A 22,076-nucleotide genomic window follows, 5' to 3' on the forward strand; every position below is an offset into this window, starting at 1 on the left:
ATATATATATATATATATATATATATATATATATATATATATATATATATATATATATATATATATATATATAATAAAGATAAACTAATTAATCAGTCAGTCCGGCAATCAATTGAGCATCCTGTCAGTGTGTTGGTTTTACATATCCTTGAGATGTACTATTTTAATCAAATTTATAAACAAAGTCTCACCCAACATGTTGGGCAACCATCAATGGTTTGCTATATACAGTATAAAACGTCTTTTCCCTGTCAAATGCACTGCCGCCACACATAAGCTTCAAGCTAGAAATCCGTCTTTCCATCCAGCCATACAAAATGCAAAAGTACATTTTCCATTGCGCATTACTAACCCAATCCCTACTACATATTCACACGCACATTATCGTCGCTGCTTTCGCTCTCTATTCGGTCGGGTGGGATAAAAAAGAGGAGTCGCTAAGCGTGAGGATGCGAGGGAGGAGAAGATAACGGGGTTTCAGAGGGAAATACGCACGTAAGAGAGAGAAAGAAAGACAGAAAGAAAAGGAGGGAGAGGGAGAGAGAGACAAGAGCGCGGATATTTTGCCAGGCACCCCTGGTGAGAGGCTTGTGCCTGCGCGCTCGCTGCACACTCGTCAGCTCCACGCGCACGGGCAGGGTGAGTACGCGCTTCTCCAGTCTGTCTTCATTGTCCTTAATGCTGTCAACTAATGCGTGAATGAGTCAAAACACATTTGAACTTTTGTCAAGTGTGATTGACAGAAGTTACAGACAAATGAACGGTTGTGTGCGTTGCGTCGCGTTCCCATAATCCCAGCAGGTCGCATGTTGTGTTGGTCGACGTACTGTATGAAGGGAACATTTATCAAACGAGTAGTTCGTGAAAACTGATGAATTGTAAACCGTCAGGGGCGTTTAGGAGACTGGCTGGGGTGCGGTGGATTGGACTTACATTTGCAGCTGTTGAGCGTTTTTGGTATTATTATTTTACGTTGGACAGAAGTGCGTGAGGTAGTTGAGTCTGTAAACTGGCTCAGTCAAGTGCCTCAGGAGGCACGCACTGGCATGTAGGTGGGAACTCCATCATTACTGGGCCAAGGTCTTTCCATACATTAGCCTACATCTGGCTTTGGCACGCTTTCTGTACCCGTTGTACCCTTTCCTCACTGTATGTTTGCTGTTAATCGCGTGTTTGTCTTACAATACAAAAATATGCAAAACGATTTAAAGAGACAGTTCGTGCATTAATTAAGAGTCTGTCGTGCTCACCCTGATGGTATTCCGCACATGTAGTCTTATACTTTCTTCTGGAGAAAACAAAAGAAGACATTTTGAAGAACTTTTGCTGGTGATGTTGAAACACTCTAAAAACAATTCAGGGTTGCTGTCAGGTTAAAGGGTGTAATTGAAATTTAACTTAACCTTTAATAACCTGTCCATATTCAACCCATCATTGGGTTACAAACCAGCATATTTAGACTGTATAAAATGAATAATGAAATAAAATGAAATAAAATGAAATAAACTAAACGTTAATTGTATGGGGACCACAGGCATTTCATAAAGCATATTTTTCATTCCACATAGGAAAGAAAGTCGTGCAGGTTTACAACAACAGTAATCTTAATTTTTGGAAAGTTTCTTTAAAAATGTGATTAATTGTATTTAACCCAGACTAGCTGTGTGTTTAATGTATGTATATGCAAATTAGTGAGTTAAATAAACTGCATGTTGCATGAAAAATAATAAAGGCACCAAGCATTCTCAAAATATTTGCAAAAACTTCCTTATTCAAATCACCTTATTCAAGTGAACAACTAATCCATGCAAGCTAATATATACTATATATATTTGCCTTTGTAATCTTCAATCAAGATAAAAAAAAAATTTGTTGATGATGTCAGATGATGTCAGATTGAAGGCTTGTGCAGAAAATCGTTAGTCACTCCTCTCCAAACGATGCAGATGAGGAGCGCTAAAATGAAACCCAGCCCTCTATTCTGTATCTCATTTCAATTAGGATAAGTCACAATACTGAGTCTGGTAGTGACTTCCAGTCCTTACATTCCTTAATGCAAAACAAAAAACTTATTTGACTTTGCCTCAACAGGTCACATAACTGGATAACTGGACTGACCAGTTGGCAAGACATTTTGAAAACCATCTCAAATGTTTATTCAGTAATTCTGTTTTCAAAATGGATTGATATACTGTACATACCTCCCAGAACTGTCCCAAATGTTTTCCATAATAATCATCAGACATCATTATGTATATCTGACTTAAAATTTTTGTTCAAATGGAAATTAAAGCTGAGAATTTAATTTCCACATTCCAGCCCTTGTACAGCATCTTATTATCTTTTGGAAAAACCTGTGTCATTTCTGGTCAAAAAAAGAAAAAACTTGCTGGTTGAACAAAAGTAACTTTTAGTCAGAATTTGCCAGACACATGAATAATTTCTGACTTATTTATTGTATTTTATTTGCATGCTTTGAGGCACAAATATAATATTATGTACAAAAAAGACCCTCTGAGTCTTCTTCTATTGCAGAAACTTCCTTTTTGCTTTTTGTTTGTTCTTTTTAACCCATTGAAGGAAATGGTATTTTATTTGGAAATGTTTTATGTAATACTCTAAAAATACATTTTCTTTTATTGTTATCGATGGTCCCACATCTTAGATTAGATTATTGAAATGTTCAGTAACAATTTAGGTTAAGTACCAATTCACACTATCAACTACTGCATATTACTTGACTTCTAATAAGACATTGGCTGTTTATTAGTAACAAATTGGTAATTTAGAGCTAAAAGTCTTAGTTAATGGTTTGTTGATTTTACCTTAAAATAAAGTATGACCAAATGTTTTTCATACAATATAAAAAATGGGGTTACACTTTACAATAACTGCACACTATGAATCATTTGTTAAGCATTAGCAAACAGTTATTTAATCATTTGTAAAGCATTAACTCTACATTAATAGACATTAGTAAGCAGCTTATAACTATACCGTAGCTACAAATGCGGTATTCTTCACTTATAAGTGCATGTCAGTGTTCATTTTGACAGGAAACTTTGATTTAGTTTTAGTCTTAGTCTTAGTCTTTTGACTAAATTCCATTTTAGCTTTAGTCTGGTTTTACTCTTCATTCATTTTCAACTTAGTCCCTTTATTAATCTGGGGTCGCCACATCGGAATGAAACACCCTGGTTTTAGTCTTCTGAATCATTTTAGTTTTAGTCTGGTTTTAGTCTTCTGAATCATGTTTGTTTTAGTCTAGTTTTAGTCATCTGAATCATTTTTGTTTTAGTCTAGTTTTATTCTTCTGAATCATTTTAGTTTGTCTTGTTTTAGTTGATTAAATCATTTTAGTTTTATTCTAGTTTTAATCTTCTAAATCATTTTAGCTTTAGTCTAGTTTGATCCTCTGAATCATTTTAGTTTTAGTCTAGTTTTAATCTTCTGAATCATTTTAGTTTTAGTCTAGTTTTAATCTTCTGAATCATTTTAGTTTTAGTGTAGTTTTAGTCTTCTAAATCTTTGTAGTTTTAGTCTAGTTTTAGTCTTCTGAATCATTTTAGTTTTAGTCTGGTTTTAGTCTTCTGAATAATTTTAGTTTCAGTCTAGTTTTAGTCTTCTGAATCATTTAAGCTTAAGTCTAGTTTTAGTCTTCTGAATCATTTTAGTTTTAGTCGGCTAAATCATTTAGTTTTAGTCTAGTTTTAGTCTTCTGAATCACGTTTGTTTTAGTCTAGTTTTAGTCTTCTGAATCATTTTAGTTTTAGTCTAGTTTTAGTCTTTTGAATCATTTTAGATTTAGTCTAGTTTTAGTCGACTAAATCATTTTAGTTTTATTCTAGTTTTAAACTTCTGAATCATTTTAATTTTAGTCTAGTTTTAGGCACTAAATCATTTTAGTTTTAGTCTAGTTTTAATCTTCTGAATCATTTTAGTTTTAGTCTAGTTTTAGTTGGCTAAATCATTTTAGTTTTAGTCTAGTTTTAGTTGGCTAAATCATTTTAGTTTTAGTCTAGTTTTAGTCTTCTGAATAATTTTAGTTTTAGTCTAGTTTGAATCTTCTGAATCATTTTAGTTTTAGTCTAGTTTTAGTCTTCTGATTAATTTTATTTTTAGTCTAGTTTGAATCTTCTGAATCATTTTAGTTTTAGTCTAGTTTTAGTCGGCTAAATCATTTTAGTTTTAGTCTAGTTTTAGTCAGCTAAATCATTTTAGTTTTAGTCTAGTTTTAGTCATCAGAATAATTTTAGTTTTAGTCTAGTTTGATCTTCTGAATCATTTTAGTCTTCTGAATAATTTTAGTTTTAGTCTTGTTTGATCTTCTGAATCATTTTAGTTTTAGTCTAGTTTTAGTCTTCTGAATAATTTTGGTTTTAGTCTAGTTTGAATCTTCTGAATCATTTTAGTTTTAGTCTAGTTTTAGTCTTCTGAATCATTTTAATTTTAGTCTAGTTTTAGTCTTCTAAATCATTTTAGTTTTAGTCTAGGTTTAGTCGACTAAATCATTTTAGTTTTAGTCAGGATTTTGTCTTCTGAATCATTTTAGTTTAAGTCTAGTTTTAGTTTTTTTAATCGTTTTAGTTTTAGTCTAGTTTTAGTCTTCTGAATCATTTTAGTTTTAGTCTAGTTTTAGTCTTCTGAATAATTTTAGTTTTACTCTAGATTTAGTCTTCTGAATCATTTTAATTTTAGTCTAGTTTTAGTCTTCTAAATCATTTTAGTTTTAGTCGAGTTTTAGTCGACTAAATCATTTTAGTTTTAGTCAGGATTTAATCTTCTGAATCATTTTAGTTTTAGTCTAGTTTTAGTCTTCTGAATCATTTTAGTTTTAGTCTAGTTTTAGTCAACTAAATCATTTTAGTTTTAGTCTAGTATTAGTCTTTTGAATAATTTTAGTTTTAGTCTAGTTTTAATCTTCTGAGTAATTTTAGTTTTAGTCTAGTTTTAGTCTTTTGAATTATTTTAGTTTTAGTCTAGTTTTAGTCTTCTGAATCCTTTTAGTTTTAGTCTAGTTTTAGTCTTCTGAATCATTTTAGTTTTAGTCTAGTTTTAGTCAACTAAATCCTTTAGTTTTAGTCTAGTTTTAGTCAACTAAATCATTTTAGTTTTAGTCTAGTATTAGTCTTTTGAATAATTTTAGTTTTAGTCTAGTTTTAATCTTCTGAGTCATTTTAGTTTTAGTCTAGTTTTAGTCTTCTAAATCATTTTAGTTTTAGTCTAGTTTTAGTCGACTAAATCATTTTAGTTTTAGTCAGGATTTAGTCTTCTGAATCATTTTAGTTTAAGTCTAGTTTTAGTTTTTTTAATCGTTTTAGTTTTAGTCTAGTTTTAGTCTTCTGAATCATTTTAGTTTTAGTCTTCTGAATAATTTTAGTTTTAGTCTAGATTTAGTCTTCTGAATCATTTTAATTTTAGTCTAGTTTTAGTCTTCTAAATCATTTTAGTTTTAGTCGAGTTTTAGTCGACTAAATCATTTTAGTTTTAGTCAGGATTTAATCTTCTGAATCATTTTAGTTTTAGTCTAGTTTTAGTCTTCTGAATCATTTTAGTTTTAGTCTAGTTTTAGTCAACTAAATCATTTTAGTTTTAGTCTAGTATTAGTCTTTTGAATAATTTTAGTTTTAGTCTAGTTTTAATCTTCTGAGTAATTTTAGTTTTAGTCTAGTTTTAGTCTTTTGAATTATTTTAGTTTTAGTCTAGTTTTAGTCTTCTGAATCCTTTTAGTTTTAGTCTAGTTTTAGTCTTCTGAATCATTTTAGTTTTAGTCTAGTTTTAGTCAACTAAATCCTTTAGTTTTAGTCTAGTTTTAGTCAACTAAATCATTTTAGTTTTAGTCTAGTATTAGTCTTTTGAATAATTTTAGTTTTAGTCTAGTTTTAATCTTCTGAGTCATTTTAGTTTTAGTCTAGTTTTAGTCTTCTGAATCATTTTAGTTTTAGTCTAGTTTTAGTCTTCTGAATCATTTTAGTTTTAGTCTAGTTTTAGTCTTCTGAATAGTTTTGGTTTTAGTCTAGTTTGAATCTTCTGAATCATTTTAGTTTTAGTCTAGTTTTAGTCTTCTGAATCGTTTTAGTTTTAGTCTTCTGAATCATTTTAGTTTTAGTCTAGTTTTAGTCTTCTGAATAATTTTAGTTTTAGTCTAGATTTAGTCTTCTGAATCATTTTAATTTTAGTCTAGTTTTAGTCTTCTAAATCATTTTAGTTTTAGTCTAGTTTTAATCTTCTGAATCATTTTAATTTTAGTCTAGTTTTAGTTGGCTAAATCATTTTAGTTTTAGTCTAGTTTTAGTCTTCTGAATAATTTTAGTTTTAGTCTAGTTTGAATCTTCTGAATCATTTTAGTTTTAGTCTAGTTTTAGTCTTCTGAATAATTTTAGTTTTAGTCTAGTTTGAATCTTCTGAATAATTTTATTTTTAGTCTAGTTTGAATCTTCTGAATCATTTTAGTTTTAGTCTAGTTTTAGTGGGCTAAATCATTTTAGTTTTAGTCTAGTTTTAGTCAGCTAAATCATTTTAGTTTTAGTCTAGTTTTAGTCATCAGAATAATTTTAGTTTTAGTCTAGTTTGATCTTCTGAATCATTTTAGTCTTCTGAATAATTTTAGTTTTAGTCTTGTTTGATCTTCTGAATCATTTTAGTTTTAGTCTAGTTTTAGTCTTCTGAATAATTTTGGTTTTAGTCTAGTTTGAATCTTCTGAATCATTTTAGTTTTAGTCTAGTTTTAGTCTTCTGAATCATTTTAATTTTAGTCTAGTTTTAGTCTTCTAAATCATTTTAGTTTTAGTCTAGTTTTAGTCGACTAAATCATTTTAGTTTTAGTCAGGATTTAGTCTTCTGAATCATTTTAGTTTAAGTCTAGTTTTAGTTTTTTTAATCGTTTTAGTTTTAGTCTAGTTTTAGTCTTCTGAATCATTTTAGTTTTAGTCTAGTTTTAGTCTTCTGAATAATTTTAGTTTTAGTCTAGATTTAGTCTTCTGAATCATTTTAATTTTAGTCTAGTTTTAGTCTTCTAAATCATTTTAGTTTTAGTCGAGTTTTAGTCGACTAAATCATTTTCGTTTTAGTCAGGATTTAATCTTCTGAATCATTTTAGTTTTAGTCTAGTTTTAGTCTTCTGAATCATTTTAGTTTTAGTCTAGTTTTAGTCAACTAAATCATTTTAGTTTTAGTCTAGTTTTAGTCTTCTGAATCGTTTTAGTTTTAGTCTAGTTTTAGTCAACTAAATCGTTTTAGTTTTAGTCTAGTTTTAGTCTTCTGAATCATTTTAGTTTTAGTCTAGTTTTAGTCTTCTGAATAATTTTAGTTTTAGTCTAGATTTAGTCTTCTGAATCATTTTAATTTTAGTCTAGTTTTAGTCTTCTAAATCATTTTAGTTTTAGTCGAGTTTTAGTCGACTAAATCATTTTAGTTTTAGTCTGGATTTAATCTTCTGAATCATTTTAGTTTTAGTCTAGTTTTAGTCTTCTGAATCGTTTTAGTTTTAGTCTGGTTTTAGTCTTCTGAATAATTTTAGTTTTAGTCTAGATTTAGTCTTCTGAATCATTTAATTTTAGTCTAGTTTTAGTCTTCTAAATCATTTTAGTTTTAGTCGAGTTTTAGTCGACTAAATCATTTTAGTTTTAGTCAGGATTTAATCTTCTGAATCATTTTAGTTTTAGTCTAGTTTTAGTCTTCTGAATCCTTTTAGTTTTAGTCTAGTTTTAGTCTTCTGAATCATTTTAGTTTTAGTCTAGTTTTAGTCAACTAAATCATTTTAGTTTTAGTCTAGTATTAGTCTTTTGAATAATTTTAGTTTTAGTCTAGTTTTAATCTTCTGAGTCATTTTAGTTTTAGTCTAGTTTTAGTCTTTTGAATTATTTTAGTTTTAGTCTAGTTTTAGTCTTCTGAATCCTTTTAGTTTTAGTCTAGTTTTAGTCTTCTGAATCATTTTAGTTTTAGTCTAGTTTTAGTCAACTAAATCCTTTAGTTTTAGTCTAGTTTTAGTCAACTAAATCATTTTAGTTTTAGTCTAGTATTAGTCTTTTGAATAATTTTAGTTTTAGTCTAGTTTTAATCTTCTGAGTCATTTTAGTTTTAGTCTAGTTTTAGTCTTCTGAATCATTTTAGTTTTAGTCTTGTTTTAGTCTTCTGATAAATTTTTTTGTCTAGTTTTAGTCGACTAAATTTCATATGATTTTAGGTTTTAATTAAATAACTTTTTAAATGTACTATCTAACTTTTTTAATCCTTTTTCTAAAGGTCAGCAAAAGGCTATGCCTTTTCAGTTTTGTAAAAGCACACACTGTAATAAACAAAAAAGTTTACCTTTGCGCAAATTTCGTGATGGTTCCCTGGCATGCTGATGTCACTTTAGATTTAGATAGATGTTTTAGGTTGTTTTTATCAGCTATTTCCTCCCCATATGGTTTACAGTCTTTTTGTCTTGACATCAAACGTGAATCTTATTTTTCTCTCAGCTGTTGCTGATTCATTATAGTTTGATCAAACAGACACATATGGATGATGTAATTGCATCCCGTGTCTACTGTGGATCAATTACTTTTCAAATGTGTGTGTGTGTGTGTGTGTGTGTGTGTGTGTGTGTGTGTGTGTGTGTGTGTGTGTGTGTGTGTGTCATGCATCAAACACCAATATTAATTCTGATTGAATATTTTCCAAAAAACATCAAATTTTTATTAGTCAAGGAAAATTTCTGTATATTTTTATTATAGTTGTCGTCATCATCACTCGTCTGTCGAAATTTGTTTGTCACAAAAATTATGTGGAACATTTTTCATCAACAAAATTAACACTGGTGCATGTATAATTTGCTTAAATATTGTATTTACTTTGTTCATAAAGAGTAATGTTTTTTTTTCACTAAAAGATTCTTTTATCGCTCTTTTAGTTTAGAGCACATTTTTTCTTGCCACCTTTAATTTCAAATTTGCACACAACTTAAGTTTGGATGGAAGCATAAGTAATCATATTACATTGCATCTTATTAGTGCACATTTAAAGCTCAGAGGAGTATGGAACTGAAGAACAGCACAATTTCCTCAAGATTTCCTTTAGCAAAGGACAAGATCAGACCGTTTTTGAAGTGCAGAACCCAGAAAAATGCAAAACGTGAAAATGAAAGGAAAAACAAAAAGGAAGAGGGTGAGTTTGAGGTCAATCTTGGACGGACTGATTTTGTCATGGAGAAGTAACCTCTCTTCTACTTCAGTACACTTGGCCTTGAGGGGGCAGAAGTGCTGCAGGCGAAGCAGACCTGCGGGAAAAAAATCCGACGGTCAAGCTGGAGTTTAACATTGTTGCTCGCTTCCTCTGCTGCGTTTGCTTCAGAGCACTGAACGCCAGCACTTTTCCTCCACAGCGTTCTCTCTGTGCCGTTTTTTTTTTCTGCATTGCAAAATCTGTCCATCATTTGCAGGGGTTCATCTTCTGTTGACTCCTAGTATTAAGGCTTGTGTCATTCATTTGCACAGGACAAACAGCAAAAGGTCAAGCTCTCAGATATTCACAAGGACGGCACTGAAATCTCATCTAGACACCTGAGATCCATTTTGGAAGTCAAAAGTCTTGGTCACTGTTTTCTGTTTCTTACTCTTTCTTTTTCGCTGCGTCTCTTGTTGCTCTGGGTGCTGCTCTGAATCACCAGCTCGGAGACACACACAGGAAATGACAGCATGAAAACACACACACGCACACACATTCTCTCTCACGCACTTATACAAGCCTCTTCAAAAATATCCATCATAAAAGTCTCCATAGCAGCAGCAGCTGAGTGACTGCGGAGACAGGAAACTGATTCTTTCAACCTCATGCATGGAAGCAGAATGACAGAATTCATTTCATTAATTACGACACATCATAATCTTTAAATAGGTAGAGGCATTCTTGTGTCAGCCGCAGTGTTACATAGTTCCTGTATCAGAATTCACATTTCCCTTTGAATGGACTTTTCGAAGTTATTGTCAGCGATGTCATCCATTCACAACAACAACAAAAGCATCCATCATTAATTAAGAATCGATCAGAGCTCAGCCCTAGGAGAATCAAAGAGGTACAGAGGGTCAGATTGAGGATTTCATCATAGTTTTACAACACAATGCTCATAGAGAACACGAGTTCATACTGTACCCTCTGACATTAATGTACTGCCATTTTTAGTTAGATGCCCCATATATGGCCTCTCCTCATTCCAGCATTGTCTCTTGACCTGCTTGTTCCTCTACACACTGTACCTTACCTTCCTCTTCTCCTTTTTAAGCAAAAACATTTGCAAAAAAAACATCAGAACCAAATGTCAGGCCAACGTCAATGTCCAACGTCGGACAGATGTTACATTTTGTTTACTTTCCAATGCAACTTAAAAGCAACCAAATATCAACGTCTATTGATGTTACAGCTTGACGTTGTGGGCCAGTGCAGTGGCAGATTTAGACATGGGCATTGTGGGTGATCGCCCAGGGTGGCATCTTGCTAGAGGCGGCATGGAGACACATTTACTCTTCACTTTCGCTCGTGCCCACATCCACAAATTCATCCCTTTACTTTCACCTGTGAACCCACTTGTTCGCGACAACCACCAATCCAATAACCCAAATCTTCACTTTAGTCTGCGACATCCTCACCCCAACAACAACCAACACCCCCACCCCCCTCTCTTAACTTTCGGCCGGGTGGCGCTAAAGTGCCATTTAAGCTTGCGTGGCACTATGACGTCTATCAGCCATTGGATTTTGTTTGCCATACCTGACGAATTAATGTCAATATTTGACGTCAATATGACATTGGTTTTAGATGTTGGCTAGATGTTGGATTTTGGTCATTTTCCAACACAACCTAAAATCAACAAAATAACATCTTTTCACGTCGTTATTTTACGTCAAAAAACATTGCCCTCAGATGCTGGCAACGTAAATCTAACCTAATATTAATGTTTTATGAGGTTGTGTGTCTGCTGAGTATGTTGGCCAAGAGAGCGCAAATTCAATGCAAAAAAAAAATAAAAATCATAATAATTGAGGAAACCTCACACACATGCACGCAGATCATCATAAATACAGAAACGCATTGCAAATTTCCACAATAGAAATGTTCCAGGGGATCCCAAAAAAATGATGAACCGTTTCATAAATTTTTCGGCTCCCTCAACACATTTCTGTTGTCTGCAGTATTTGCAGCATGTTTCTGTATTTGCATGTGTTATGAGCACGTATGTGTGTTGTCATACTTATGTGTTCTTGACTAGAGGTGTGAACCTACATTGGTCTCACGGTTTGGTTCGGTTACGATTACCATGCCATCGATTCAGTTCAATTTGATATCTTAGTGCATCACAGTGCACCGACGATGCTTTCCATAAACAATTTGATATTTTACTTAGCAACACAAGAATTCTTGTATTAAAATGTATAAATCTATTTATATTTATATATTATTTGTAATACAATTTTGTCATTAAATGCAAGCAGTCAGATAGATATAACAGCTGCACATATAACGTTGTATATAGTAATAAACACGTACATACACTTGTCAATTTGTAAATTTACACTCAATACTTACTTCTACTTTTTTAAAAATATATTTATTATTTGTTTTTTGTCCTGTCTCTGTTATCCTGTTGCACTGTAGAAGCTCTGTCACGAAAACAAATTCCTCGTATGTGTAAACATACCTGGCAATAAAGCTCTTTCTGATTTCTGATTTCTGATATGTACTGTACCTTTAATTTTACCTGCTCAAAGAAAACACTCTTTTTGATTGCATCAAACAAAACTCAAGTACATGCACAGAACAACATGAGCATTTAGAGAAAATAAACAAATGTAAATATTATCCCGCTTGCTTTTTGAGCGTTGTTGAGCGAATTGTTACACACCTGTCATTGGTCACTCGCTCACCAAAAAGGGTTGCGATTGGCTCTAACGCTCTGGTACTGTTCACCGATGAGTGACGCTGATAAACGTACATTTTCACTTGCAGTGATTACAAGTGATCCATAATATCCGGTGGAGAAAACTTGTTCTGCAGACACGTTCGTATCTGATCCAAAAGTATCGCTGTAACAGCCAAGAGGCGAGAAAACATGTGCAGAGTTTCTGCGTTTAAGTTGTTGGAGCGTTTTAATAACTTGCGCTCTGCTCCCTCGCTATAGTAAGCTACCGCAATATAGCATATATGAGATAAATGATGTAATAACCGGTTAGGATCGTTTACTGAACCGATACTGAACTGTCCGCATCTGCATTGTGGTGCACCAAAGAAACAATTAATTTTGACACCCCTACTCAAAACTAGGCCCACACGGAATCTGAGTGCACAGAATTCCGCAGATTTTCCGTTGATTTTCCCTAGATTTTTAGCCCATCATTAATTCTCTTTATTTACTTGATTAAATGTGTGTAAATCTATATTTATTCAGTTTTTAAATTAATTACAGTAATATTATTGAGTAATATAAAAATGTATATTGTACATAAATCTGATTTATGTACAATATAGTTTGTAAAGTAATATTTTCTGTCTTTTAGTAGAGATATTATATGAAAGACTTGCTTTGTTTACCAAATAAAGTGAATCTAATTGGATTTGCATTTTAAACACTAAATAAAAGTTAAAAAGATATTATTTTTTATTTCACATATTAAGGTTTTAATTATGATACTCCCAAAATAATTCCGCAGAAATCTGCAGATTTGCAAAATTCTTCAAAAACCAAAAACACACATGCGTGCTCATAAGACATGCAAATATAGAAACAAACGGCAAATAGTGCAGACAACAGAAATGTACTGATAGAGCCCCAAAACGCCTAAAAACTGTTAAAAAATATATTTCTTTAATTTAATTAAATTCTTATCTAAAATGGAAAAACATGTTTAATTAACAAATAAAATGAATTCATTATTGCAGCTAACTGAAATAAATGAAGCACTACAATTTTTCAAGTTAGTAACCCCAATGCCCCTAACCCACCCACTTGAGCGAAAGTGGGTAGTTGCAGTAACTATATTAGTTAACTTCTTAAAAAATATATATCAATCTCATTCAATATCAACCTCAAAATAAACAAATAAAGCTTTTGATCTTAATGATGTATCAGTTAAGTAATATTTAACTGAGCTGAGCTAAGTATTGACCAATAATAAACAAATGTATTCATTTGTTAGCTAATGTAAGATACTTTGGAGTATGCTAGTGTTTTTTCCCCACCAATAAACTTCTGGTGAAAGGTTTATGTGACAATTTCATAATCATACGGTTTCTTTTACAGTCCCGATGTTGTAATGTAATTAAAATACTATCAGTTAAATAGACGTAAGCATTAATTTAGTTGTTTAAGCGTAAAACGAGATGAAAACCATGTAAATGCATGCGCCGCCATGAGCAGAAGCGGAAAGTCCATTGAAAACACAGGTAAAATAAATGTCCATGTTTTAAAGACATGGTGCGGAACAATGGAATTTAATGCAGTTCACCGGAAGTGCTTTACCTGGGCTACTGAAAATGAAAAGTTCTTCTGCATATACCCTATTGCACATTGCTGATGTTGATGCATTAACTAATGGGTAACTATTAAACTGTTGCCAATAAAGCTATAAATATAAATATATAAATATTCTAAAATATCTGAAACTGAACTTTAACCAACCAGTAAGAAAATTAATTGAAATCTGAATATTGAATAATTTAAAATGAGTCTTCAATCCAAACTTGTATGATTATTTCTTTCACAGAGCACTTATTTTTCCATTCAACAAATTACATTTCATTCAAAAAACATAAATAAAACCAATGGATTTACAAACTTTTTCCTGAAGAAAATAATTAGATTGATAATCCCAGTCTGAATGATTTGACCCATGCGGTTCTGCAATTCATGCAAGCTCACTTGACTCAATTATAGTGGCTCACTGGAGGGGAAGATTGTTATTGAAAAATGATTTAAGTTTCCATCTGCTCCTCGCAAAAACTGTCATATCGATCTCTTTTATGAAACTTTAATGGTGCTTTGTTCAATTTATTGTACTTGGGTAGAAAAGTATGACCAATACAATTCTAATATATCTATTTTTGTAAGGGTTGGCGATTCAGATTGTATGTTATCAGCCACTGATAATTGATTGACTCCTAGAGGTTTTTTTTTCTTTCTTTTTTTAGTACCTGAGTCAAAGTCTGTCAAGACATTTTTCATGTAACACACACACACACACACACACGCACACACACACATGTTGTTGTATGAGTTTTGTGAATTTTGACAAATGCTACAATACAAACAATTGGAATCAGTGAGATTTTTTAAAATTGTTTTAAAAGAAGGCAATTCTGCATTTATTTGATAAAAAACTGTTAAATTGTGTAATATGAATAACTATTTTCTTATTGAGAGTAGTTTAAAATTAAATTTTTTTCTGTGATTCAAAGCTAAATTTTCATTATTATTACTTCAGTTGTCACATGATTCTTCAGAAATCATTAAAATAAGTTTTTATTCAATGTTATTTGCTTGGGACAGATACAATAAACATATATTAAACTGAAATGACAGCCATCCCATGCGTGTACCATAATGCTTGTAGCTGAAGCTAATTTGGAGGCTTTTACAGGTGCACTAAACATGACTACAAGATTGTGGATAATGTTATTATTGGTATAAAATCACTAATGATGATTTTTTAAAATGATTAGTGCTGAAAAAAAAATTTGCTGCGTAGAAACGGCGATACATTTTACTTTAGAACTGCTTGATGAAATAAAAGTTCAAAATAATAGCTTTTCTTTGCTATATATTTTAGTTACTTTATAAATGTGTTTACATTTACTCTTACTTTCAATTTATTGTGACGATTGAAAGTTAAAAAAATGAATGAAGCAATTTTATGGTATTGTAACAATTTCTCAAACTGCCAACAGCAAGAACAACAAATAATTAACAGTTAATAATTATTCTTACAATAATTGTATTATCATCTCATGTTTGAGATAATAATAAAAAGGATTCAAATATTCATAATGTAATACGCAAACTCTCTGTGTTAGTGGCCAATTCTGTCTCTGACTAAAAATTATGAGTTTTTGAAAATTTTCTTCCATTCAGTGTGTAACACAGCTTGAAGCAAATAAAAACACACAGCTAAGGTTTAAATCTGAAAGTGCACCCAGTGTTGCCAGATTGGGCAGTTTTCTGTTATGCATTTACACCATTATGCATCTACTTAATGCAAGGAATGTATAAAATATTTAAATATCATCTTTAAACAAATAAATCTACAATATATAGGCGAATAGGTATCTACAGAACAATAAGTGCAGTGTGATGTGATCCAGTTACGTTGTAATTTGACTATTGTGATTCTGTGCCTGCTGGTGTTGGTTGCTGTATGGTAAAAAAATTCTGACAATTGAAGTAACTAGGCTAATTTCTGATTTAAATAAATTAAAACTAAATCAAATCATAATTAATAATTTAGGTGTTTTTTTGTGCGTTTGGGCGAGTTTTGGACAGCTTTTGGACTGGAAAACGTCAGCTATGTCTGGCAACACCGTGTTTAAAACTATTGATTCTTAAAAGAAAGAGTCGATAGTTGAATAATTAATTGGTCTTGTGTTCAAATCTTTTGCCTGCTCGCATCGACGTCAATACGACACATCGCCAAATATGAGGTGCTGGATCCAGTAAAATGTGAACATGCCCCTCCCTTTGAACACTAGCACTAGAGTGCAGAGGGGCTCATGGGATTGATCATGATGCAAAGATGATGATCGCTGAGAGAAGGACAGAGATGTGGCTGTGGGGAATAAATGTTTAAAGTTAATTTTCACAACAATACCACAGTATAGCCAACTGTGTACTTTGTTTGTTCCTGTCATTTGATTAATGATATGATGATTAACCCACCATGCAACACAGTACTTGCCGCCCGTTTGCTATTAAAGGAAGGATCAGCAAAGACTATTAATTTATGGGACTTTCTCAGAATTTGACAGGGACTTTGTCAGTAACTGTTACACAGTATATATTGACCAGTTTCTTCTTCCTCTGGACCACAACCTAATCACAACTGATTTAAATGCATTTCTGAACTCGCGATCCTCTGCCGTTTGTCGTTGCTATGGCCACCATCAGCTGTTCCTACACATGTGTGGCGCTCTCAACTTTCTAAATAGTTCAACTTTTGCCACTGTGTCAATTAACACTGAATTTGTGTCATAACTTGGGATTAGGGTTAGTAATAGAGTATATGCTGGTGTTTAACACCATTGCTTTAATGCATTTTCTGCATTGGGCTCACACATATACTCTGAACTCTGGCTACTTCATAACCGTAGTGGGCATTTCTTTCCAGTCACAACAGACTAAGTCATCAGACCGATCATCGCAGATTAGCATCACACAAAGGAGGGATTTGATACAAAAATGAATCATATGGGAGTCAATGAGATAATTAGGTAAAAATAAATGCCTATTATAAGACAATGAAAGGGTTTTTTTTTTACCTTATATGTATATCAGCCTGTTGTTGAAGCTCGAAAACCAAATATGACATTTTATAATGCATAAGGGGCTCTTTAAAGAGTGCTTATTTTAAAAATGAGAGACACACATACATGCTTTGAAGGGAGAGAAATGTCTTTAGGCACTGGAGCATTATAAAGTCATGTCTGTCAGCTTCTAAGTTCTGAGTCGACGATTAGCTGATAGGTTTAAAATGCTCCAGTGTCTGTGAGCACAATGACCAATCAGTGATGTTCAGGAGTCCCCTCATCAGGGCTCCAAATGCAAGCAGGAAATCCTGCTATTGTCACATTCTTATACATTTCACTACACGCTGTACAAAATAAATTAGCAGTTTCCTGTATTTTGTAATTCATGGTTTTGTTTTTAATTTTCTGCATTTATTTATGCTTTTAAACTGCATTAATGGACTTTGATCTTTCTTCCAACAACTTTAAATCTTGAAATGTTTGAAAAAAGTGACTTTTATTAACATAATAAACTGCTAGTACATTTTCTGTCATTTTACTGAATTATTTCTTATACATTATATTATTTCAAACTCCTAAAATGTCAATAAGTTACTATGTTAAACTGTAGAGAAGAATTTTCAACATCAAAAGCCGACAAAACAAAGATTGAGGTCCCATAATGCAATTCATGAACGTGAATAAATGGGAAACACTTGTGAATAACTGTTAGTTAACAGATATTTTTTACAGTGCAGACTCGTAGAAGTTGGTACTTCTGACAACACCACCAGCACCAGAACCCATTATGAATGCCTAACTACTGTTCACCAAATGCAGTCTCACAATTTGACCAAATGATTCAGAAGCAGCTCTTGTCATAAGATAAGAAATCTCATTCTTATGAATAATAATTAGACTCTGATGCAGCATAGAAGCACTTGCAGTCTTATGCTACTGTACATCACTACAAGTGACGCTGCCTCCATGTAGACTTTGAACTCAGAAGATGAATATCAGGGAGAAAAGCTCAAAATTAGCCATTTTTTCCCTACAGTTAAAGCTAACAAATGTTAATGTCTTAATTAACACACAAATCTTTTCAGACAATTTAGTCCAGGGTTTCACAACTATTTTACAGCTGAAAATTGTAAATAAAACATTAAAAAAATATAAATATTTGATTTAATTTTAAAATTCTTATTATGTAAAAGATTCTTATAATTAATTGCAATTTGTGTAGAAAAATATGATTCTATACAGAACTTTGCACCAATCAGTGTTTTACAGGCATTTAGCTTCGCACCATAAATGATGCAAATCAGTCTGTTTTCCAATGCTCTGTTATATATATATATATTCGGGTGGTTCGAAAGACCCACCACTTTACTGACAAAGGTCCATAATTTATTTCATACATGAGCTCATTTGTCCTATTTTGACTGTTATGCTATCATAAATAGTGAAAGAAAACATTGACTGTGGTGACTTCAGCTAATCGGTTTTGGCCAATGCTAACAAATATTAATTATTTTCATGAGAACATCCAGCTCTGCAAGAATACATGCAATCTGAGTGAAGGGAAGTCATCTTTCATTACTAACCTAATGTAATGTTTTTAAATAGAGAAAACGGAATAAAAGTAACTTTTATTCAAAATTTTGGACCTTAAAAAAAATTGACCCATAAAAGGTGAAATTTATTTAAATGAATTTAAATACTGATTTTGCCATTGTTGTTATCCATGAATTTTCAAAGGCTTTTTGACAAGAGAGCCTAGAAACATTGTGAAGCTCTACATTATTATTATTATTACTATGTTTTAATTTTTTATGATTCAAATTCTGACTAGGGAAAGTAAAACGTTCTGGCCAGTTTGTTATTTGCCTAATAAATGACAATCGGCTACAATTTTTAATTTCAAAAACATTAACAGATTCCTATTTTATATATATATATATATATATATATATATATATATATATATATATATATATATATATTTCACATTTCTTTATTCAAAAAATTTAGGAAATATTTTTGGTACATCAAAAATGTGGTTATGATGACTATCTGAAAAGCTAATCCAGTTAATGTCACTAGAATGCAATATTTAAATCTCATAATTAAATTGAAAATGAGGCAAATAAACTGCAAAAAGGTCCACTTTTTGAGAAAAAAGAACCACCCCTTTGGCCAGGCTGCCTACAGTTACTATAGTATTTAAAAGTAAAAAGCAGATAAACAACACAAAAAATTCTGAAACTGGATTTTATAGATGTTGAAATTATAAATGTGTCTGCTGTCTGCGAGATATTTTGTCAGTTGAAATAGATAAAACGCGTACTGAGGGTTGATTTGTTTAAATTAATTTAGTTCCTGTTTTTTTTACAATAAAATTAGGTCGAATCTACAAAATGCAGTATTTTTGTCCAGTTATAATATAATATGACATTTCAGCTTCATAAACATGAAACAAACTGACATTGTTTGTTATTCATTTTGTAGATGTAGAGTTAACACATTGTGTTGAGTTCTCTGTAGGAAATATACGAAGCCATTATTGTCAGACCAACTTACAAACCTGTTATGGGAGATATTGTTTCTAAAGAAAAAGACTTGAAAAATTAGTAGTTTCCTATTTTATTTTATTTTTTATAGTTTTTAATGTGAATATGTTATTTATAATGCCTTATGGGATTATTGTTCTTTCCCTCATTAAACATGCACAGAATATATATGTTTTTATATATACAGTTGAAGTCTGAAGTCAGTTGAAGCCCCCGTGAATTATTAGCCCCTGTTTATTTTTTAATTATTAGCTGTTTATTTTTTTCCCCACTTTCTGTTTAACGGAGTGAAGGTTTTTTTCTCACATTTCTAAACATAATATAACTCATTTCTAATAACTGATTTATTTTGTCTTTGCTGTGATGACAGTAAATAATATTTGACTAGATATTGTTCAAGATAATTCTGTACAGTTTAAAGTGATATTTAAAGGCTTAACTAGATTAATTAGGTTAACTAGGCAGGATAGTGTAATTAGGCAAATTATTGTATAACGATGGTTTGTTCTGTAGACTATCAAAAAAATATATAGCTTAAAGGGGCTAATAATTTTGACCCTGAACTTTTTTTAATAAAAACTGTTTTATTCTAGCTGAAATAAAACAGACAAGACTTTCTCCAGAAGAAAAAATATTATCAGACATACTGTGAAAATTTCCTTGCTCTGTTAAACACCATTAGGTAAATATTTAAGACAGAAAAAAAATTCAAAGGGGGGCTAATAATTCTGACTTTATATTCGTTTTAGTTTTTTTGTTAGTTTTTTTTTGGTGTAGTTTTATCAAATAATTAACTTAAAACCACTTAAAACCTGTTATAATTAAAATTTTATAATGCTGTGCTTCCCCTTATAGCCTGCTCGTTTCATGGCTTATATTGATGAAAATGACTTTTTCAAAATCACAATGCAAACAATACTTCTACAACACTAAAGTGATGGTGGACTAATGCACTAATGCCAGGCATGCCAATATGAATCAGCGAGCCCTGGTGTGTGTTTACTCTTGCGTGCTTGTATGTGTGCGTCTACATCTGTTTGTTTCTTCATTGGCATGAGGTCTGCGCTATGACTCATGACTCTGTAGGCGCTTGTGTTGATGTGTGTGTTGCGCCATGTGATTCACTGCCAATAGTGTTTCATTTCTGCCTGAATGAGCGCCACCCGTTCAGCCTGGTGAACTTTGACCTTTCGTGTGATTGGCTGATTATTGTCACAGCGGGACACAAACTGTCTCTGATGATCATCTTATCTGTTTTATTGGTGAGCTGTAGAATAGGAGGAACTATGCGTAAAGGTCTGTCTCACTCCCTGCTGCTCATCCACTTTTTTCCTACAGCCTATGAAGCTTTGTGTGAATTACGAGAGTAGGTTACTCCTGTTAAATTGTAAATAATAAGATAAATGAGCAATGTGCAATGCAATGAGGTGGCGTTATTCTCATAGTTCATCAATTGAATGGAATAAAGTTCCATTAGTTCATGTTAATGTGTTTACTAAAATGAATGATGTTCAGATTCATTAACCATAGTTAATGTTAATTTCAACTTTTACTAATGCATTATCAAAAACATGTTTTGCTTCTTTAGTGACATTCATTAATGCATTGTGAGTTAACAAGACTAACAGTGAATGCATTTTTATTAAATAATGTTAACAAAATAACGAAATGAAGGTTAAAACAATGAATCATGTAATAAATGTTTGTTTATGTTAGTAGATACAGTATACACTCACCGGCCACTTTATTAGGTACACCTTACTAGTACCGGGTTGGACCCACTTTTGTCTTCAGAACTGCCTTAATCCTTCGTGGCATAGATTCAACAAGGTGCTGGAAATATTCCTCAGAGATTTTGGTTCATATTGACATTATAGCATCACGCAGTTACAGATTTGTTGGCTGCACATCCATGATGCTAATCTCTCATTCCACCGCATCCCAAAGGTGCTCTACTGGATTGAGAGCTGGTGAATGTGGAGGCCATTTGAGTACAGTGAACTCATTGTCATGTTCAAGAAACCAGTCTGAGATTATTCGCGCTTTGACATGGCACGTTATCTTGCTGAAAGTAGCCATCAGAAGATGGGTACACTGTGGTCATAAAGTAATGGACATGGTCAGCAACAATACTCAGGTAGGCTTTGGTGTTGATATGATGCTCAATTTGTACTAATGGGCCCAAAGTGTGCCAAGAAAATATCCCCCACACTATTACACTACCACCACCAGCCTGAAGCATTGATACAAGGCAGGATGGATTCATGCTTTCATGCTGTTGACGGCAAATTCTGACTCTACCATTTGAATGTCGCAGCAGAAATCTAGACTCATCAGACCAGGCAACGTTTCTAATCTTCTATTGTCCAATTTTGGTGAGCATGTTTGAACTGTAGCCTCAGTTTCCTGTTCTTAGCTCACAGGAGTGGCACTCAGTGTGGTCTTCTGCTGCTGTAGCCCATTCGCCTCAAGGTTCAATGTGTTGTGTGTTCAGAGATGCTCCTCTGCATACCTCAGTTGTAACGAGTGGTTATTTGAGTTACTGTTCCCTTTCTATCAGCTGGAACAAGTCTGGCCATTCTCTTCTGACCTCTGGCATCAACAAGGCATTTGACCCACAGAACTGCCCCTCACTGGATATTTTCTCTTTTTCTGGCCATTCTCTGTAAACCCTCGGGCCTTGGATTGGAGAATTACTGCATGGATGTTTATGTTTCTGCTTTTAATGAGTTATTTTATTTAACTCTAACTGATGCAGAGAGTAGCTTCTTATTTGTCAAACAACCATGTCTTAGGACATATAAGTTGATCAAGAGTTGATCTAAGGTCAAATTATTGGCATGCATCAAGCAAAGACAACATCTAAGGAGATTCCTAAAACTAGTAAAATTTGCTTAAGAAATGTCCAGTGTATTATTAAAAACTGGAAGGCCAGTGAGGATCCAAATATCTTGAATAATCCAGATTAGCAATCACTTAAAAGTGGCAAAATCAAATGGCAAAAAACAGTAGTAGAACTCACAGCTATGGTCAGTATCG

The 22,076-nt window shown here is 32.5% G+C and overlaps 1 protein-coding gene across 1 annotated transcript in view; it reads left to right on the plus strand.

Moving 5' to 3' along the window:
* The first annotated feature begins 369 nt into the window (after window positions 1–369).
* Window positions 370–22,076, plus strand: part of cacng7b (calcium channel, voltage-dependent, gamma subunit 7b) — a 42,829-nt gene continuing 21,122 nt past the window's right edge. Inside the window, exon 1 of the mRNA XM_056474628.1 lies at window positions 370–639. The gene's annotated coding sequence lies outside the window, so the exon portion shown is untranslated. The remainder of the gene's footprint in view (window positions 640–22,076) is intronic.

Source organism: Danio aesculapii, chromosome 16 (assembly GCF_903798145.1).
Source record: "Danio aesculapii chromosome 16, fDanAes4.1, whole genome shotgun sequence".
Taxonomy (NCBI): domain Eukaryota; kingdom Metazoa; phylum Chordata; class Actinopteri; order Cypriniformes; family Danionidae; genus Danio; species Danio aesculapii.